Genomic DNA, 13,816 nt, shown 5'->3' with positions numbered 1-13,816 from the left:
TGTGTATGACCTGTTTCATGCTGGTACATTATTTTTGCCATATAAAATATGCTACATAACCCAACAATTGGTTTGTGCCATTTATTTTGAATGTGTTTAGACAGATGTATATATACCATGTACTGAAATCCCACAGGGACAAAGAATTCCGAAGAAATTTAGCTTTGAAAAGTGTGCTGTGGCAGAACCACTGTTTGTTTCATGTAATAGTCCCCAGGTTCTGCACGTTACTGGGTATCCCCATTGATGAATACTGTCTTTTGCCACTAAAAGCCTCTGCACTCACAGGTGGGTGCTAGGCGTAAGAACAGACTTGTTTTGATAAGTGCCTTTGTCTATGGCGATTCACGCAGTGAGACCCATTTAAATACATAATTAATTGTTCAAAGAATGTCTAATATCAATAAAGGACTGCCAACAACAACATAATATAAATCTGCCTTCGCTGCAACCGCCCTCTTATGATGCATTTTAGTCAAATTTAGGAATGTGACACGCCAAATTATAAATAGTCTTAATACATAATCATTGTTCAAATATTAACACAATATATGGTAGCACGACGAGAGAAAATTCACCATTATCTCAAACATTGAGTCCTGGATGGGCATACGTTATCTTTGATACATTTCCACATGAACACCCTGCGAAAACTGAAACCCTTCCTGCCAGCAAACGACTTCAAACATGCAGTTCAAGTCCCTAGTAATCCCAAGAGTGGAATATGGGGCTGTAACCCTAGGCGGCCTCCCCAGGTCGACGACAGCCCCGCTAAGAGCCGCAATGAATTCAGCTGCGAGACTCATCACAGGTTCAAAAAGAAAATCTCACATCTCTCCTGACCGTAGAGCCCTCAATTGGCTCCCGTTTGAATCTAGAATTCATCTGAAAATTGCATGTATGACGCACAAGGCCTTACACTACAATTCTCTATCGCTATCTAGCTCAGAAACTGGTACTTTATGCTGGGAATAAAGCCTCCAGAAGCTCCAAGAATCTTCAACTGAAACTACAACGCTTTGCCAAGAAAAACTTATAACGGATCCTCCTCTGGAATGGCTTCCAGGATCTGGAATGCTTTGCCCACAGAAACTAGACTGAACTCCTCCACTGCCTCCTTCAAAAAAGAAGTGAAAGCGATTCTCATGGCTAAATTCATGTGAATTACTTATTACTGTATTCTAATTATTAGTCTGTATTATTGAGCACCGTATTGTAATTACTAGTTGTACTTTTGAGCAACTTGTATCTAAATCACCTCTAATTGTATGTTCTTATGCTTACACTATATAAAATATATAAAACCTTAAAAATAAATACATTTCTATTGTAGTGTAAGATTTGAAAAAAACCAGTTCGGTATAGATTCCTTACCTTAAAATTACCCCCAGGCATCAGACTGGATCTGGAAAGATTTTCGTCAGCAGTACCCCTGCACATTGGAAGGTGTACCTCGGTCAACTCCATGTTCGGCGTCGTGGTTGCCGGGATGATGTCGCGGTAGCTACAGACACCGCCCTTGCGCGCTGACGTCAGTTCTTTCTTTTTCCATGCCAGCAAGCGCAGATCCGTAGAGAGCGGTACCCCCAGTCACTTTTTGACTGACTTTCTTCTCTGCTTTTGTCAACACTGTTTTTTGAGTACGGCTCCTGGTGTTCAAGGGATGCCTGGCTTCAAGGCTTGCGGTTCCTGTAGCCAACTGATGTCGGTGATGGATCCGCCCCGTGTGTGCCTCTTGTGCCTGAAGCGCGACCCTGACCCAAAGTCGTGCTCCGACTGCAGGACCATGAATCCAAAGTCTTTGCGGGAGCGGTCCTGAAAGCTTCTTGAGGCCCGGCAGTCGGCTCCGTGCCGTTTGAGGTCCCGGTTGCGTAGGAGGTCCCCATTCTCTTCCAAGTCTTTGCACTCTCGGTCAGGTAAGTTGAAGCACAAGAAGAAGTCGAAGAAGCAGCATCGCTCTTCGATTTCTCCCTGTCCGTGGGCCGATGTGAGGAAGGATGCGGGTGGTGCCCCTCCTGCTGCTCAGCGTGCAGAGCCTGAAGGGTCGATTCCAGGTTTCCCCCCTTCCTGGGACCTGGAGCGACTCCTGTCCAGCTTCGTCAGTTTTACAAAGCGATTCACGCCATCTTTGGGCAGCCCAACTTCGCCGGAGCGCCTTCTAGGCCCCGCAGACTCGGCTGGAGACCCTGGGCCTTCTATGCTGGCAGCTTCGGCCTCCGCACAGCAGGGCCCCCTTGGATCCAGATCGGCGCTGGTCGACCTTGTTACGCCTCCCCTGGCACCACCTCCGCAGCTGGGTCTGCTGTGTCCCCAGCCGATGTCGACCCCGGCCTCCACCTCGAGGTAGACATGGAGCCAGACCAGCATCAACTGGCGCCGAAGGGTACTTTTGTCCCCTGTTCTACCCTGGCTCTTTGAGACCAGATTGGCAGCCAGAGGAGGACTGGGAGGGGTCTGGGGACCCTTTAACCAACCAGTTAGTTAATGAACAGGACTGGAGAGAGGAAGTGGGAGAAGCCAGTGGTCTGGATACCTCACCAGACCTCGTTATGTTGTCTCCTCCCACCATGGTTACGGAGGAATGAGCGTCGTACGCAGTGGTGTTGCGTAGGGCGGCTGAGGCTCTCCACCTCGAGCTACCTACGGTGGCAGTCAGGACTAACCTTCTGACAGAGGTCCTTCAACCGGCAGCGAGCTCTTCGTAGCCCCTGCTGCTGTTTAATGAAGCCATGACGGACATCCTTTTGGGCACCTGGTCCAGGCCCAACACTGGGGTACCTGTGGACAGGATGGTTGCCACTGCCCGGCCTTGGGCGACCCCACTTTCCTCTCCCAACACCCCACCCCTGAGAGCTTGGTGGTCCAAGCCTCCACCTCCAAGCACGCATTCCTTACCGCTCCACCGGACAGGGAATCCAAAAAGCTGGATCTTGGGAGGATGTTTTCTTACTCCAGCTTGGGACTGCAGTCGGTTAACACTGCATGTCTGTTGGGCCGCTACACCCACTCCGTGTGGGACACGGTTGCGCAAGTGCTGCCTCAGTGCTCGGAGGAGGCCCGGGCCATACTCTCTCGGGCGGTTGCCGAAGGGAGAGATGCAGCACAGTTTACCCTCCGCTGTGTGCTGGATACCGCCAATTCACTAGGTAGAAAGATTTCCACGTCGGTAGCCCATCGACGCTACGCCTGGTTAAGGTCAACTGGTTTTTCCGGGGATGTCCAATCCACTGTTATCGACATGCCCTTTGATGGCCGTCGCCTTTTCGGCGACAAGGCAGACAACGCGCTGGAGCGCTTTAAGGACTTGGGCTACGGCCAGGCCCTTGGGCCTCTCCACCACCCGCCCTGCGCATTCTGCCTTTTGCCCCAGAGCCACAGACCGGTGCAAGCTGGTCACCCTCTGCGCAGCAGGAGACGTGGGAACCAGCGCCGTGGTTCTGGGGGCCAGCAGGCAGGCCAGTCCACCACAGCCGCCTCTACAGCAGCCTTGTTGTGCGGCTCCGCGTACGCCGCTGGCGTCTTATTCGCTGAGATGACGTAATCGGAGCTACTTAGACGCGTCCACGCACCCGGACGTAGATGCTTTCTTTTTCCGCGCCAGCAAGCGCAGATCCGAGAGAGAGCGGTACTCCTAGTTAATATTTTAACTTTTATTTCTGAGACTTGTTTTACTTGCTTGTCGAGTACTCTACTTCTGGTGCAGTGGAGATGTCCGGGTTTAAGTCCTGTAGGGACTGCCGGCGGAACATGTTGGTTGCGGACCCGCATGACGTGTCTCTCTTCTGCTTGGGGCACGCCCATAACCCTGAGACGTGCCCCGATTGTCAGGCCATGGCGCCAAAAGCTTTGCGGGAGCGTTCCCGAAAGTTGTTGGAGGCCCGGCAATCGGTTCCGTGACACTCGAGGGCCCGCTCCCGTGGGAGGTCGAGGGACAGGTCGCGGGGCCGACACCACTGTTTGTCGGAATCGGGGACAGGTTAGTCAAGGTGCCATAAGAAGTCGAAGATGTGACGTCTTAGCCTTACCATTGCGGGACGCAGTGGAGGGAGCGGTTGGTCACTCTCCCACGGCTCCGGTGGAGCCTCCGTTGTTACCTGCGGCCTACCCGCCTTTCCCTGGGGACGTGAGCGACTCCAGAAGAAATACAGGTATTTCTGTCAGCCATGGGCCGTTTATTTGCCCCATCGGGCCCCTCTGGCTCGCCTTCGGGCCCGTGGACCCATTGGGTGGTTCTGCCCCTGTCCCGCCGCCTTTGGCCCCGGCTACGCGAGCAAGATGCCCTGCGGTGCCGTTGGCTCCGGCCACGGTGCTGCCTCCGGCGCCGGATTTGACACCGCCTCCGGGGCAGACGCCGGACACTACGCCGTTGCCTACAGGGCCGGACTACACCGAGCCTGGATTGGTCTATTATCCTCCAATTCCTATTCCAGGTGGTGAGTTTATTCCCTTTCCCTGGGCCCCTCATCCTTACAGGCCTCTTAAACAGCCAGTGGATGAAGGGGAGTACTGGGAGGGGTCTGAGGACCCTCTCGCAGCTCAATGTGTGGATGAACCAGTGTGGGAGGGTGCTATGGAAGGTCCAGGCGATCTGGATTTCTTTTCGCACCCTGGTACACTGTCCCCTTCTTCCGTAGCTAAGGAGGAGGTTGGGACTTTTTCTGTGGTGTTGCGTAGGGTGGCTGAGGCTGTTAACCTCGCGCTCCCTTCCGTGCCTATCAGGATCAATCTCCTGACTGAGGTGTTGCAGCCGGCGATCTCGGCGGAGCCGCTACTGCCCTTTAATGACGCGCTTACGGACATTCTGTTAAGCACCTGGACCAACCACTCAAAAGGGGGACCCCTGGTATATAATCGAGGCAGGTAGAGCAGGGGAAATAAGAAAAACCAATAAGGAAAAAAACTACCTTCCAAGATAATTCAAGAAGGCCCAGTAAAGGGTCCGGGATGGGTGACCACACACCGTAGGCAGACCAGGACAAACTTCAAATAAACAGCAATGTCTTTGAATCACACTCAACTTTATTGATTTTCTAGTGTGATCAAGATTATTTAATTGAATTAGTAAAATAACATTTCAGGATTCACAAGAATATAATAACTCAGTCCCACACATCTCATTCACAAACCACAATCATACTGACACACATTCCACGTTGACATCGTATTAAACACAATATATGATATACAAATTAAGTTAAATCACAAAAGGACTCCACTATATATGTGGAGGGGGAACAAGAGGCATGGGGTTCTAGGAGCTAGCAGCCTCCAATATTAAATGTTTATCACAAAAGAGCTGCTCCTAGTGTGATAACCCAAACGAGTTACAAGAACATCGTGAGTGTGGGCATCTCACAAAAAGTTACGGACTGGTCTCACACACCACCTGGTGTCCTGCTTCATCATTGACCTTACCTCGATCCTCCATACAAATTAAGTTCACATAGATAAAAACACATTAGTATCATATGGCTGCCATAAGGTGATTAAATAGCAGTTTGGTAGTTGACATCCACAAGAAGTGGGTAGTGACGTTTCAGCTACCCAGTGATCTAAAAAACGCCAACGCGCGTTTCATTGTCAAGCCCCAGCCGGGGCTACACCTTCATCAGGGTGAAGATAAGCAAATAGTGTGGGACAAACACACCTAAAAGTCGTGTTCTTGTAGGACGATCAAGTTACAGCAGTTCCACAGTATATGTAGTATACTTCAAGTAAGGTCAAAGAGCCTGCAATATATCAATATAAACCGAAGGAAAGGATAATCAGTTTCCAGGATAAGGACTGTGTATACGAGTTCTCATCAGTAGTCAGGATTGGTGCCTAAGAAAGCCCACGATGGTCAAGTGGATTGGCATTCAGCAAGAGATTCGTCTCAGGGTTAGCGTATAAATGAACTTCCTCCGATGGCGGAAGCACCTGAACCAAGCCTAACACAGGTGTTCCTGTGGCTAGGAGTGTGGTACGACGCCATTGCTCAGCCCTGGGCGACCCTAGTTTTCTCACGCAACACCCAACACCTGAGAGTCTGGTTGTCCAGGCCTCTGCCTCTCCAAACGCATTCCCTTCCGCACCTCCGGATAAAGAATCTAAAAAAACTTGAGCAATTTGGGAAAAAGCAAAGCATGATGGGAGTTGCGGTCACAGACAATCCCTCCCACCCACCCACATGGCCCAGTAAACTCACACTGAACCATGCTCACCTCACAGGGAGTGGAAATGGACTGGCAAAATGTCTGACACTGGGCTCTGTTGTAGGGAGCACAAGGCCCTGCTGGGAACTGGGCACCAAAAAACACCAGGAATGCACTGACACACCCTGAAAGTTAACCTGCACCCGCTGCAATGGTGGCACGCTTCATGATGGGATAACTGGCCTGGGGGAGAAGGAGGTCCTGACTTGAAAACAAATAACACCAATGCTGGCCTTCTATGCTAAAACACATTGCACACGTGGTACCAGTCACTCACAAAGAGAATGCCTGGGCAAGATGTCTGACACATGGGCCTGATAAATGATGTGGCTGAAAATCCCACATATGCACTGGCCAAACCAAACATGGTTGCACACACAGCCATTGCAACCATATGGTCAAACTCACTGTCTGGGGATGCAGTGTCCAGGGGTGCCACCTGGCCTGGCTGTGGAGGTGTGTCTTGCAGATGACAAGTGTGGAGATCCATATATAGTACATTGCACATAACACACAGAAACTCACATATACATCATTGACAGGGGACATCTGACAGTGAATGGAATGGGCACACCAATATAGCCGACACTGTAGCATGGTCTCATTCACACTCGGTGCTGTTGTGAGCTGCATTCCACTCCTACATCGTGCTGCAACATATGCATCTTTCACACAACACACCACTCACTGTCATAGATACTGTAGACACAAGGTCTAACCTGGACTGCATTGCAGGAGACATGCTTCTCACAGCAGCCAAACCGCAACACACACAACACCGGCTCTCACTGTCATGAGCATTGAAAAGCCAGCACAAAACTCAGCACCAGACTCATTAACGATGGTGACATCATCACTTGTATGAAATGAGATGGGAACTAGGAACACTGTAAAAAAAAACACTTCCTCCAAAGAGATCACAGGCATACCGGACTGTGACCATGTCGTACCAATACACCAATGTGACACACAAAGACTAGCAAAATCTGCTACCACACATGCCCCAATCTTACAACATAACCTCAGTGGAATTGCTTGTACGTCCTTAATAAAGGTCAAATGTGTACAGGGATGACACACCTGTGTCAGCAAGGTGTTGGCCCTTGAGTAGTAATGGCCATGTACAGTCAAATCTATACATGAGCTGGTCATGCACACACTTCGACATGCACATTGAAATGCTTCATGTTGGCTGGACAATGTGCTACAACAATATCAATCTCTGCCCGTGACAACTTTGGACAAAGCAATGTGCAGGCACGTAGCCTGACGTTCAGTAGCAAATGTCATGTATGTGAGCCATTGATGCCTGTAGAAATATAACTTGCATTGTGTGTGTCTTCTAAATACAGGTGGTGCTGGGGACACAGCAGCAAATGAAGAGGAGTCCCTGTCCCAGACTCCGGTGGAACCTCAGCTCTCTGGTGTGGATCAGTCTCTGTCCTCTTCGGATGACGAAGAGCAACCTGGCACCTCCGGTGTGAGTCATCATGCAGCACCAGCAGTACAAACATCTGCACCCCCTGTACCCACGCCTCCAACATCTGGCAACAGACAGGGCACCCCGCCAACACGGACAGAGCAAGGACACAGAATACAGACAGCACAGGGACACAGGCCCCCCAGGAAGCTACGGACAACACCACCAGTAACAACACCCAAGGTGGCCCAGTGTCACCTGTGCGTGCTGCCGCAGGTCCTGCCCGTGTGGCTAGGGGTGGTGGGAGGGGTGGTAGGCAGAGGTCGCGGCTTGCAGAGGGGTCTGGATTGCATGATGACCCCCAACTGGTATGCATCATAGATGCATACCAGGATAGCACCGGAGGATTCGGCCAGGTAGTGGGGATCCTCAAGGACATTCAACAGGAGCAGGCTGCCCATCATGCTCGCATGGAGGCCAAGTGGGATGCACTTACTGCGGTGCATAGGGATATACTCACATGCCTCCACCAGCTAAGCACCAACATATCCACGCCTCCCTGTGTGGCCACATCTGTTGCCGCAAGATGTGCCAGTGCCACAGGGAGGGAGGATGACTCTGGCGGAGAGTCCTCTGCACCGCAGATGCCTGCACCTGAGGATCCCCCCGAAGAAGAGGGGTCGTCCGAAGGACAAGTGAGACGCAGATGGCCATGCACATCCCCCAGGGCCTCAAAACCTGTTCTGGAAAATGTTCTTTGTGCGCAAACCGTTCACCTTGTCGTATCTGACCCAACTCTCCTACATGACATGAGGGTTCATGTTGGTCTAATGTAGCAGATGACTGTGGACTTTACTCTGGACATTTCAGCTACCAATACTTCCAACTCTTCTGTGAACTTTGGATTCAAAACCCAATGTACAGCACCCACCATCCTGTGCACTATCCTCACACGTTTGTAAATAAACTCACCCGTACACTATACTTGCCTCTGTTGTGATTCCAACTTATGTGTCATGGATATGTTGATCTGCTAAAGAACACAGTCCATGCCAAATACTACAGCAATGTGATCACCGTTATGTGAGTCATGGTGATGTGACACATGTGAGGGAGACACACCACTATGGCACTACAATACATACTCACCATGGCCATGTAACTCATCCCATACAATGATGTTGACCTAAAATACAGTGGAATGCACAGACACCACACCTATCCACAGTCAGTGGGAACAAGCCCACAGGTGAGGTAAGCAAATGTCAGATGTGGGAAGACAGACAACACATATAAAGCGTAGCACAGGTTCATTACACCTCAGCAGCATGTTTATTCCACAAGAGTTGCAAGGTAATTCTACGTGACGGTGGACACACGGTCACAAAGTGTCGGAGAATTGAAGTCCAGGGGTGTGTGGTACATCACTTGATGGGAATCGACAACTTCCACCCTGGGGTTGGATTCTGGGTGTAGGGGGTCAGTGTTGTCCAAACAGGCAAAGTACCCTTGGAAGGACAGACATAAGACACAGTCAACAGAACAGCAGAGAAATGCAATACACATGCACAAAACATGTCACAAGAAACCTACACAGAAACAAGTTAGCATTTCGACAGTATTGTGGAGTACAGACCACCTGAAAAGAAACATCACTGCACGCATCCAGTCAAGTAGCACACAGACACACTCAAACAGAAACAGAGCAGCCCCAACACATTTCAGGCAATACATTGACATAACCCTGTAAACTTACATTCAGGTGAAGAAGTTGTTGAGCTGTGTGCGGACGTCACCCTCATCATCATCATCATCATCATCATCATCATCATCATCATCATCATCACTGGCATCGTGACCCAGGCCTGGATCCACCACAGGTGGTGGATGTAAGAAATCGTCATCCTGGATGAGAGGCAACTTCTTCCGCACTGCCATGTTATGTAGCATGCAGCATACAAGGATAATTTTGCACACCTTTGCAGGGTCATGTGGGAGGGCCCCTCCGGTCTTGTCCAGGCAGCGGAAGTGGCTTTTCAGGAGACCAAATGTCCACTCAATCACCCTCCTGGTCCAACCATGTGCCTCATTGTAGCACATCTCGGCTGGTGTCACAGGTTTCCTGAGGGGTGTCAGCAACCACGGCATGTTGGGGTATCCGGAGTAACCTACATACAAACAATTGAAGAATTAACTGAGTTTTGAAAGAGGGTGGAATACAACATTGCCAAACACACACAATGGTAAACAGTCATTACACACCGACAAGCCAGGCATGCTGGTTTGGCATCTGTGACATTGCAATGCGACTACTCCTCATGATGTAGGCTTCGTGCGCAGTACCGGGGAAACGTGCACACACATGTGTGATACACATGTCTGCAAGACATACCACCAGAGCATTGATGGAGTGGAAATGTTTCATGTTCCAGTATGCCTGCTCATGTGCCCGTGATGTTACCAGGGCCGCATGTGTACCATCAATAGATCCGATGACGTTCGGCATCCTCCCCAGTGTATAAAAAGCATCCTTGATGTCAGTGAGGTGACCTGGGCTCGGAAACTTGATGTACAGGTCAAGGAAATGCAACATCCCCTCCAAGACATCGCGTAGCACACGACTGAATATAGTTTGCGACATACCACCAGCAGTAGACACAGTGTACTGGAAGGTACCAGTAGCAAAGAAGTGTAGGGCTGCCATCACCTTCACCGCTGGGGTCAGTGCTGTAGGGTATGTCCGGCCAGGTAGCAGATGTGGCGCCAACTGCTCCGCCAACTCCTCAATCAGTGGCCTGGTGAAACGGTACCATTGGATGCAGTCGCGTTCCTGCATGGTTTCAAGGTCTGGGAACGGTCTATGGACAGCTGGTGCCCTACAGTACAGAGATGAACAAAGGAAGATTGTCGATTCATCCACCCATGTGGCTATGACCAAGCAAAATATCACACGACACATCATGACAGTACACAATGTACTGAGGTGTGTGCTGTTGGGTATGGACACATAGGTCACCTACATGCCCATCAAGTCACATCTCAAGTCCACATGTCTACATAAGTTCCATGTAGTGCAATGGCCAATCATTGGGCTGTGTCACAGTACCTATGTCCTGCTGTCACGTTCCAAACACACACCACAGTGACAAGTGAGGCCTGATGTCTCCCAGGCATTACAGCTCTTTGACAGGCAGATGCCCAGGGTCCCTGTATTGCCACATGGACACTGGCATGACATGGCGCATCATGTACACGCCACAAAACAACCATGAGTCCCACAGGTCGTGGCCACTGTTGTCTCTGCAGTCCTTACATGGACGTCTCGTAGACACACACATAACATTAATGTTGATACACAAACCACATGGATGTGGAGACTGTCTCCCATTCGGCACATTTGATCAGACACATTTGAGACACAACATGCACACAGACTGTGGGTGTACATCAGAATTGTGGCTATGGGTCTCACTGTGATGTAAATACCATCCCACCCAGGACACAAGGGTGTATGTGACATGTCCTAAACATATCCAACCTGCAACTGTGTCCATGACTCATGCCCATAACCGTACAGTTGCACATCACAGTGGTAATGTGAACACACAAAGGTTTCTGTTCCCATGAACACGTGAACAGCCTGGGAGTGGCTGCACCAAAGTGCCACACAACAAACCAAATATTGCCCCCCCCCTACACACACAGGTAATGCAGCCTTACATGCCATGGGATACAGTGTGGCACATGCTGTAGTGTGGTAGGTGTGCACCTGAGTCCCTGGCAAGTAATTGTGTGTGGAAGCCATCAAAAAGTCACACCAATATCAACCGACGTGGGCGACTTCTACAGAGACGCATTGCACAGTTCAGGACCGAGCCGTGTGTACGCTTAGCCATTGACTGCAATGAGAACCGATGCGGGTGACTATCATGCATACGGGTTGTGCAGGCATGGACCGAGCCGTGCGTACGCTTAGCCATTGAATGCAATGAGAACCGATACAGGTGACTATCATGCATACACGTTGTGCAGGCATGGACCGAGCCCTGTCCACGCCTTGGCCATTGACTGCAATGTGAACCGATGCAGGTGACTATCATGCGTACGCATTGCACAGTTCTGGACCGAGCCGTGCGTACGCTTAGCCATTGACTGCAATGAAAAGCGGCGCGGGTGACTGTCATGCATACGCGTCATGCAGGCATGGACCGAGCCCTGCGCACGCCTTGGCCATTGAATCGTATGGAGACGGGTGCATGTGGATTTTCGAAGTACGCGTTGTATAGTCAGTTGACCGAGCCGTGCACACCCATTGGCTCTGGACTGTCATGGAGACTGACGCGGATTCAAAACTTGTACGAGTCGTGCGCTAGAAATTCAGTTGGATGCCTACAACAATGTTGCAATTTCTAGGGTGTCATGAAGGTGAAGATTTGAACGATGCGGAAGATGTGTACGAGTCGTACAATTCCATGGATTGGCCAGATTCATAGAATGCAACCGTGTTGGACCTATCACTTGGGACACATGGCACAGATTCTGCCTCTGCAGCACAGATATAAAGCTGGCTGGCCCCCAGGGAGCTCACTTGCCTGCACTACATGCTACTGGACCACATCTCTGCTACCACTGCTGCTGTCTCTGCATCCTCTGGCTACTGCTATGGCACGTACTCTGGCGAGGGTCCCAGCCTTCACTGAGGAGGAGAACCAGGCCCTGCTGGATGGGCTCCTTCCACAGTATTGCAAGCTGTATGGGAAACCAGGGGAGCAGGGGAGTGTGCAGTCCACTGCCTTCCTAATTGTGCATGTTGTCTGACTAGCAGTACTAGCAGTGTGTACACCAGTGTCAAGCGTACTCACAGAGTACTTTCAACCCCCAAAGTGTATAGGTACATGTGATGAACAGGTGTTCTGCAGCAAAAGTGCATTTGTGCAAGCTTCAACTTCCCAGGCAATGTCAGACATGCAGGGCATGTGACCATTTCCATGGGTGCACTACCTGTGTACCTCATTTTCCTTTGTTATGACATGTATATCCAACTGTGTGCAGCACAAATATGGGGCATGTGTGTTAAAGGACTTTTAACTTTGTCATCCTCACAGGTTGAGGCCCACCAGAAGCAGGGATCTGGCTGACCATCGCCCGGGCAGTTAGATCAGTGGGGGTCTACAAGCGCCGGATCCGCAACTTCCAGAAGAGGTGGCAGGACCTTCGGGGCTGGACCCGGAGGATAGCTAGAGTTCAGCAGAAGCTGTTGCCTCCTTGCAGGAGGGGCGGACACCGGACCCTGACCCCCCACATGCTCAGGATTCTGGCAGTGGTCTTCCCGGACCTGGATGGGCAGCTGAAGGCCAGACAGCAGCAAGGAGGGTATAAGTCCAAGCCTAATCTGTGTACTATGTCTGACATGCTATTTGTAGTCTTTTGGCCTGGTCACTCTTCCAAATTACGTAGGTCTTGTAGTCCAGGACTCATGTCCCTCAATTGTGTGATGCACCCTCCTCATCTGATCCACAGGTGTGGACCCTACAGTCTGTGGCTTGTGTCACTAGGGCACTGTGTCCCTGCAGTCAGCTATGCTTCAGGTTCCGGACAGCATCTGTGACTCTGTTGTGTGTTTTATGGGTGGGTAAATTGTTTACCCAATGCCTAAGATCTGACATGTGATCTGTGTGCCCTTGATATGTGTCCCAATTGCTGGTCTGACTCGCCACATGTGGCTGGGATATTTCAAACACACCCATGCAGCAGGGGACTCCAAATTTCGGGCCTCAGGAGCATGTATATCAAGTGTGTCACACTTGCTTAGCCACCTGACTACTGTCCAGGGCTATACACTGTTTCACGTAGACCTGGGCAGCCATGCCTACTCCAGGGCGTTTAGAAACACTCTGTAATCCCACTCCTGTACTTACAGGTTGTGCTTAGTGACATGAACCTTCAGGTGTCTGCCTCTGTCTCATTGTGGTGTGGCTTACTTTTCAGGGCAACTGGGGTGTTCATGAGTTTGAGGGTCAGCAGGACATCTGAGATGTGACCATAAGAGACGAGACCTGTGTGACATAGAGGTGTGTGATCACTTGACAGTGCACAATGGTGTATGCAACTGTGAAGTTCAGGCAGCTGTGTTTCATGCACATCAGACTGTGAGGTGCTCATGTACAGGGAGTTGTGTTCGCAGACACTCATATGTCTGTTT

The sequence above is a fragment of the Triturus cristatus genome, chromosome 4_2 (assembly GCF_964204655.1).
Source record: "Triturus cristatus chromosome 4_2, aTriCri1.1, whole genome shotgun sequence".
Classification (NCBI taxonomy): domain Eukaryota; kingdom Metazoa; phylum Chordata; class Amphibia; order Caudata; family Salamandridae; genus Triturus; species Triturus cristatus.
The sequence above is the reverse complement of the archived record's forward strand: the minus strand, read 5'-3'. Positions refer to the sequence as shown.